General features: G+C 44.2%; 22 non-coding genes across 22 annotated transcripts; all 22 read right to left on the bottom strand.

The window, feature by feature from the left end:
* Nucleotides 1-27: 27 nt before the first annotated feature.
* TRNAQ-UUG (transfer RNA glutamine (anticodon UUG)) lies at nt 28-101 on the bottom strand. Its single transcript has one exon. It is a non-coding gene; the product is annotated as a tRNA-Arg (tRNA).
* A 112-nt stretch (nt 102-213) lies between these two features.
* On the bottom strand, nt 214-287 carry TRNAQ-UUG (transfer RNA glutamine (anticodon UUG)). Its single transcript has one exon. It is a non-coding gene; the product is annotated as a tRNA-Arg (tRNA).
* Nucleotides 288-399: 112 nt separating this feature from the next.
* TRNAR-UCG (transfer RNA arginine (anticodon UCG)) lies at nt 400-473 on the bottom strand. The gene has a single exon. It is a non-coding gene; the product is annotated as a tRNA-Arg (tRNA).
* Nucleotides 474-585: 112 nt separating this feature from the next.
* Nucleotides 586-659, bottom strand: TRNAR-UCG (transfer RNA arginine (anticodon UCG)). The gene has a single exon. It is a non-coding gene; the product is annotated as a tRNA-Arg (tRNA).
* A 112-nt stretch (nt 660-771) lies between these two features.
* Nucleotides 772-845, bottom strand: TRNAR-UCG (transfer RNA arginine (anticodon UCG)). Its single transcript has one exon. It is a non-coding gene; the product is annotated as a tRNA-Arg (tRNA).
* Nucleotides 846-948: 103 nt separating this feature from the next.
* TRNAR-UCG (transfer RNA arginine (anticodon UCG)) lies at nt 949-1,022 on the bottom strand. The gene has a single exon. It is a non-coding gene; the product is annotated as a tRNA-Arg (tRNA).
* A 112-nt stretch (nt 1,023-1,134) lies between these two features.
* On the bottom strand, nt 1,135-1,208 carry TRNAR-UCG (transfer RNA arginine (anticodon UCG)). Its single transcript has one exon. It is a non-coding gene; the product is annotated as a tRNA-Gln (tRNA).
* A 290-nt stretch (nt 1,209-1,498) lies between these two features.
* Nucleotides 1,499-1,572, bottom strand: TRNAR-UCG (transfer RNA arginine (anticodon UCG)). The gene has a single exon. It is a non-coding gene; the product is annotated as a tRNA-Arg (tRNA).
* A 112-nt stretch (nt 1,573-1,684) lies between these two features.
* Nucleotides 1,685-1,758, bottom strand: TRNAR-UCG (transfer RNA arginine (anticodon UCG)). Its single transcript has one exon. It is a non-coding gene; the product is annotated as a tRNA-Arg (tRNA).
* A 304-nt stretch (nt 1,759-2,062) lies between these two features.
* TRNAR-UCG (transfer RNA arginine (anticodon UCG)) lies at nt 2,063-2,136 on the bottom strand. Its single transcript has one exon. It is a non-coding gene; the product is annotated as a tRNA-Arg (tRNA).
* Nucleotides 2,137-2,427: 291 nt separating this feature from the next.
* TRNAR-UCG (transfer RNA arginine (anticodon UCG)) lies at nt 2,428-2,501 on the bottom strand. Its single transcript has one exon. It is a non-coding gene; the product is annotated as a tRNA-Arg (tRNA).
* A 117-nt stretch (nt 2,502-2,618) lies between these two features.
* On the bottom strand, nt 2,619-2,692 carry TRNAR-UCG (transfer RNA arginine (anticodon UCG)). The gene has a single exon. It is a non-coding gene; the product is annotated as a tRNA-Arg (tRNA).
* A 112-nt stretch (nt 2,693-2,804) lies between these two features.
* Nucleotides 2,805-2,878, bottom strand: TRNAR-UCG (transfer RNA arginine (anticodon UCG)). Its single transcript has one exon. It is a non-coding gene; the product is annotated as a tRNA-Arg (tRNA).
* Nucleotides 2,879-3,183: 305 nt separating this feature from the next.
* TRNAR-UCG (transfer RNA arginine (anticodon UCG)) lies at nt 3,184-3,257 on the bottom strand. The gene has a single exon. It is a non-coding gene; the product is annotated as a tRNA-Arg (tRNA).
* A 482-nt stretch (nt 3,258-3,739) lies between these two features.
* Nucleotides 3,740-3,813, bottom strand: TRNAR-UCG (transfer RNA arginine (anticodon UCG)). The gene has a single exon. It is a non-coding gene; the product is annotated as a tRNA-Arg (tRNA).
* Nucleotides 3,814-4,109: 296 nt separating this feature from the next.
* Nucleotides 4,110-4,183, bottom strand: TRNAR-UCG (transfer RNA arginine (anticodon UCG)). Its single transcript has one exon. It is a non-coding gene; the product is annotated as a tRNA-Arg (tRNA).
* A 111-nt stretch (nt 4,184-4,294) lies between these two features.
* TRNAR-UCG (transfer RNA arginine (anticodon UCG)) lies at nt 4,295-4,368 on the bottom strand. The gene has a single exon. It is a non-coding gene; the product is annotated as a tRNA-Arg (tRNA).
* A 104-nt stretch (nt 4,369-4,472) lies between these two features.
* TRNAR-UCG (transfer RNA arginine (anticodon UCG)) lies at nt 4,473-4,546 on the bottom strand. Its single transcript has one exon. It is a non-coding gene; the product is annotated as a tRNA-Arg (tRNA).
* A 288-nt stretch (nt 4,547-4,834) lies between these two features.
* On the bottom strand, nt 4,835-4,908 carry TRNAR-UCG (transfer RNA arginine (anticodon UCG)). Its single transcript has one exon. It is a non-coding gene; the product is annotated as a tRNA-Arg (tRNA).
* Nucleotides 4,909-5,019: 111 nt separating this feature from the next.
* On the bottom strand, nt 5,020-5,093 carry TRNAR-UCG (transfer RNA arginine (anticodon UCG)). Its single transcript has one exon. It is a non-coding gene; the product is annotated as a tRNA-Gln (tRNA).
* A 112-nt stretch (nt 5,094-5,205) lies between these two features.
* On the bottom strand, nt 5,206-5,279 carry TRNAR-UCG (transfer RNA arginine (anticodon UCG)). Its single transcript has one exon. It is a non-coding gene; the product is annotated as a tRNA-Arg (tRNA).
* A 111-nt stretch (nt 5,280-5,390) lies between these two features.
* TRNAR-UCG (transfer RNA arginine (anticodon UCG)) lies at nt 5,391-5,464 on the bottom strand. The gene has a single exon. It is a non-coding gene; the product is annotated as a tRNA-Arg (tRNA).
* Nucleotides 5,465-6,046: the final 582 nt, after the last annotated feature.

The raw sequence follows: 6,046 nt of genomic DNA, 5'->3' as shown, positions 1-6,046 counted from the left end.
AATAAGTGAACAGAAAAGGAAGAAGGCCGACCACAGTGGGAGTCGAACCCACGACCTTCTGATCCGAAGTCAGACGCGCTAATCCACTGCGCTATGCGGTCATTTGTTCGTCGCCTCGTGACTCGCAGACGGTGCTGGTACAGTTAGAGGCGAACTCGCGTAATTAATCGACAAACGATAAATAAAAATAAGTGAACAGAAAAGGAAGAAGGCCGACCACAGTGGGAGTCGAACCCACGACCTTCTGATCCGAAGTCAGACGCGCTAATCCACTGCGCTATGCGGTCATTTGTTCGTCGCCTCGTGACTCGCAGACGGTGCTGGTACAGTTAGAGGCGAACTCGCGTAATTAATCGACAAACGATAAATAAAAATAAGTGAACAGAAAAGGAAGAAGGCCGACCACAGTGGGAGTCGAACCCACGACCTTCTGATCCGAAGTCAGACGCGCTAATCCACTGCGCTATGCGGTCATTTGTTCGTCGCCTCGTGACTCGCAGACGGTGCTGGTACAGTTAGAGGCGAACTCGCGTAATTAATCGACAAACGATAAATAAAAATAAGTGAACAGAAAAGGAAGAAGGCCGACCACAGTGGGAGTCGAACCCACGACCTTCTGATCCGAAGTCAGACGCGCTAATCCACTGCGCTATGCGGTCATTTGTTCGTCGCCTCGTGACTCGCAGACGATGCTGGTACAGTTAGAGGCGAACTCGCGTAATTAATCGACAAACGATAAATAAAAATAAGTGAACAGAAAAGGAAGAAGGCCGACCACAGTGGGAGTCGAACCCACGACCTTCTGATCCGAAGTCAGACGCGCTAATCCACTGCGCTATGCGGTCATTTGTTCGTCGCCTCGTGACTCGCAGACGGTGCTGGTACAGTTAGAGGCGAACTTGCGTCATTAATCGATAAAACGGTAAATAAAAAAGGAAGAAGACCCGACGACCACAGTGGGAGTCAAACCCACGACCTTCTTATTCGAAGTCAGACGCACTAATCCACTACGCTATGCGGTCATTTGTTCATCACTTCGTGGGTCGCAAAGTGTGCTTCTACAGTTTAAGGCAAACTTGCGTAATTAATCGACAAACGGTAAATAAAAATAGGTGAATAAAAAAGAAAGAAGACCGACCACATTGGGAGTCGAACCCACGACCTTCTGATCCAAAGTCAAACGCGTTAATCCACTGCGCTATGCGGTCATTTGTCCGTCACATCGTGACTCACGGATGGTGCTTGTACAGTTAGAGGCGAACTCGCGTAATTTATTGATAAAACGGTAAATAAAAATAGGTGAATAAAAAATGAAAAGACCGACGACCACAATGGGAGTCGAACTCACAACGAACTTCTTATCCGATGTTAGACACACTAATCCACTGCGCTATGTGGTCATTTATACGTCAATTTGTGAGTCGCAAAGTGTGCTTCTACAGTTAAAGGCAAACTTGGGTAATTAATCTAAAAACGGTAAATAAAAAAGGAAGAAGACCGACGACAATGGGAGTCGAACCCACGACCTTCTGATCCGAAGTTAGACGCGCTAATCCACTGCGCTATGCAGTCATTTGTTCGTCGCATCGTGACTCGCAGACGGTGCTGGTACAGTTAAAGGCGAACTCGCATAATTTATCGACAAACGGTAAATAAAAATAGGTGAATAAAAAAGGAAGAAGACCAACCACAGTGGGAGTCGAACCCACGACCTTTTGATCCGAAGTCAGACGCGCTAATCCACTGCGCTATGCGGTCATTTGTTTGTCGCCTCGTGACTCGCAGACGGTCCTGGTACAGTTAGAGGCGAACTTGCGTCATTAATCGATAAAAGGGTAAATAAAAATAGGTGAATAAAAAAGGAAGGAAAACCCGACGACCACAGTGGGAGTCAAACCCGCGACCTTCTTATCCGAAGTCAAATGCAATAATCCACTACACTATGCAGTCATTTGTTTGTCACTTCGTGGGTCGCAAAGTGTGCTTCTACAGTTTAAGGCAAACTTGCGTAATTAATCGACAAACGGTAAATAAAAATAGGTGAATAAAAAAGAAAGAAGACCGACCACAGTGGGAGTCAAACCCACGACCTTCTAATCCGAAGTTAGACGCGCTAATCCACTACGCTATGCGGTCATTTGTACATCACATCGTGACTCGCGGATGGTGCTTGTACAGTTAGAGGCGAACTCGCGTAATTTATTGATAAAACGGTAAATAAAAATAGGTGAATAAAAAATGAAGAAGACCGACGACCACAGTGGGAGTGGAACCCACAACGACCTTCTTATCTAATGTTAGACACACTAATCCACTGCGCTATGTGGTCATTTATACGTCAATTCGTGAGTCGCAAAGTGTGCTTCTACAGTTAAAGGCAAACTTGGGTAATTAATCTAAAAACGGTAAATAAAAAAGGAAGAAGACCGACCACAGTGGGAGTCGAACCCACGACCTTCTGATCCGAAGTCAGACGCGCTAATCCACTGCGCTATGCGGTCATTTATTCGTCGCCTCGTGACTCGCAGACGGTGCTGGTACAGTTGGAGGCGAACTTGCGTAATTAATCGATAAAACGGTGAATAAAAATAGGTGAATAAAAAAGGAAGAAGACCCGACGACCACAGTGGGAGTCAAACCCACGACCTTCTTATTCGAAGTCAGACGCACTAATCCATTACGCTATGCGGTCATTTGTTCGTCACTTCGTGGGTCGCAAAGTGTGCTTCTACAGTTTAAGGCAAGCTTGCGTAATTAATCGACAAACGGTAAATAAAAATAGGTGAATAAAAAAGAAAGAAGACCGACCACAGTGGGAGTCGGACCCACGACCTTCTGATCCGAAGTCAGACGCGCTAATCCACTGCGCTATGCGGTCATTTGTCCGTCACATCGTGACTCGCGGATGGTGCTTGTACAGTTAGAGGCGAACTCGCGTAATTTATTGATAAAACGGTAAATAAAAATAGGTGAATAAAAAACGAAGAAGACCGACGACTACAGTGGGAGTCGAACCCACAACGACCTTCTTATTCGACGTTAGACACATTAATCCATTGCGCTATGCAGTCATTTATACATCACTTTGTGAGTCGCAAAGTGTGCTTCTACAGTTAAAGGCAAACTTGGGTAATTAATCTAAAAACGGTAAATGAAAATTGGTGAATAAAAAAGGAAGAAGACCGACCACAGTGGGAGTCGAACCCACGACCTTCTGATCCGAAGTCAGACGCGCTAATCCACTGCGCTATGCGGTCATTTGTTCGTCGCATCGTGACTCGCGGACGGTGCTGGTACAGTTAGAGGCGAACTCGCGTAATTTATCAACAAACGGTAAATAAAAATAAGTGAATAAAAAAGGAAGAAGACCGACGCCCACAATAGGAGTCGAACCCACGACCTTCTTATTTGAAGTGAGACACACTAATCCATTACGCTATGCTGTCATTTATTTGCCACTTCGTGAGTTGCAAAGTGTGCTTCTACAGTTAAAGGCAAACTTGCGTAATTAATCTACAAACTGTAAATAAAAATTGGTGAATAAAAAAAGAAGAAGACCGACTGGGAGTCAAACCCACGACCTTCTAATCCGAAGTCAGACGCGCTAATCCACTGCGCTATGCGGTCATTTGTTCGTCGCATCGTGACTCGCAGACGGTGCTGGTACAGTTAGAGGCGAACTCGCGTAATTTATCGACAAACGGTAAATAAAAATAAGTGAACAAAAAAGGAAGAAGACCAACCACAGTGAGAGTTGAACCCAAGACCTTCTGATCCGAAGTCAGACGCGCTAATCCACTGCGCTATGCGGTCATTTGTTTGTCGCATCGTGACTCGCAGACGGTGCTGGTATAGTTAGAGGCGAACTCGCGTAATTTATCAACAAACGGTAAATAAAAATAAGTGAATAAATAGTTAGAAGACCGACCACAGTGGGAGTCGAACCCACGACCTTCTTATCCAAAGTCAGACGCGCTAATCCACTGGCTATGCAGTCATTTGTTTGTTGTATCGTGACTCGCAGACGGTGCTGGTACAGTTAGAGGTGAACTCGCGTAATTTATCGACAAACGGTAAATAAAAATAAGTAAACAAAAAAGGAAGAAGACCGACCACAGTGGGAGTCGAACCCACGACCTTCTGATCCGAAGTCAGACGCGCTAATCCACTACGCTATGCGGTCATTTGTTCGTCGCATCATGACTCGCGGACGGTGCTGGTTCAGTTAGAGGCGAACTCGCGTAATTTATCGACAAACGGTAAATAAAAATAAGTGAATAAAAAGTTAGAAGACCGACCACAGTGGGAGTCGAACCCACGACCTTCTAATCCGAAGTTAGACGCGCTAATCCACTGCGCTATACAGTCATTTGTTTGTCACATCGTGACTCGCAGACGGTGCTGGTACAGTTAGAGGCGTAATTTATCGACAAACGGTAAATAAAAATAAGTGAACAAAAAAGGAAGAAGACCGACCACAGTGGGAGTCGAACCCACGACCTTCTGATCCGAAGTTAGACGCGCTAATCCACTGCGCTATGCGGTCATTTGTTCGTCGCATCGTGACTCGCGAACGGTGCTGGTACAGTTAGAGGCAAACTCGCGTAATTTATCGACAAACGGTAAATAAAAATAAGTGAATAAAAAGTTAGAAGGCCGACCACAGTGGGAGTTGAACCCCGACCTTCTGATCCAATGTCAGACGCGCTAATCCACTGCGCTATGCAGTCATTTGTTTGTCACATCGTGACTCGCAGACGGTGCTGGTACAGTTAGAGGCGTAATTTATCGACAAACGGTAAATAAAAATAAGTGAACAAAAAAGGAAGAAGACCGACCACAATGGGAGTCAAACCCACGACCTTCTGATCCGAAGTTAGACGCGCTAATCCACTGTGCTATGCGGTCATTTGTTTGTCGCATCGTGACTCGTGGACGGTGCTGGTACAGTTAGAGGCGAACTCGCGTAATTTATCGACAAACGGTAAATAAAAATAAGTGAATAAAAAGTTAGAAGACCGACCGCAGTGGGAGTCGAACCCACGACCTTCTGATCCAAAGTCAGATGCGCTAATCCACTGCGCTATGCAGTCATTTGGTTGTCACATTGTGACTCGCAGACAGTGCTGGTACAGTTAGAGGCGAACTCGCGTAATTTATCGACAAACGGTAAATAAAAATAAGTGAACAAAAAAGGAACAAGACCGACCACAGTGGGAGTCGAACCCACGACCTTCTGATCCGAAGTCAGACGCGCTAATCCACTGCGCTATGCGGTCATTTGTTTGTCACATCATGACTCGCAGATGGTGCTTGTACAGTTAGAGGCGAACTCGCGTAATTTATCGACAAACGGTAAATAAAAATAAGTGAATAAAAAAGAAGAAGATCAACCACAGTGGGAGTCAAACCCACAACCTTCTGATCCGAAGTCAGACGCGCTAATCCACAGCGCTATGCGGTCATTTGTTCGTAGCCTCGTGAGTCACGGATGGTGCTGCTACAGTTAGTGGCGAACTTGCGTAATTAATCGACAAACGATAAATAAAAATAAGTGAGTAAAAGGAGGAAGACCGACCACAGTGGGAGTTGAACCCACAACCTTCTAATCCAAAATCAGACATGCTAATCCACTACGCTATGCAATCATTTGTTCTTTGTCTCGTGACTCGCACAATTACTCGATAAATGATAAATAGAAATAAGTGAATTAAAAGGAAGAAGACCAACCACAGTGGAAGTCAAATTATGATCCAGTCATTTGTTTATCATCTCGTGACCAGTAATTAATAGAAATAAGTGAAAGGAAAAAGACCAACAAGAGTGGGTTGAGATGAGACAAGATAATTGTGTTTTGGTCGTAAATTTTCACTTAAACTATACTTATTAAATAATGAACTTACCGAATTCAACCCTAAACTTTTTGGGTTAAGTTGGTTCAAGTTATTTATTCAAACTTTTTGTGTTTAATAAAATTAAAAGGTTAGTTCATAAAATATTTATTTATTCATTATTCAAACATTTTATTTTAAAATTTATCTTTCAA

The sequence above is a fragment of the Cucurbita pepo genome, chromosome 1 (genome assembly GCF_057944985.1).
Source record: "Cucurbita pepo subsp. pepo isolate OVF chromosome 1, ASM5794498v1, whole genome shotgun sequence".
NCBI classification, from domain to species: domain Eukaryota; kingdom Viridiplantae; phylum Streptophyta; class Magnoliopsida; order Cucurbitales; family Cucurbitaceae; genus Cucurbita; species Cucurbita pepo.
This window is presented reverse-complemented; position numbering and strand designations above follow the sequence as displayed.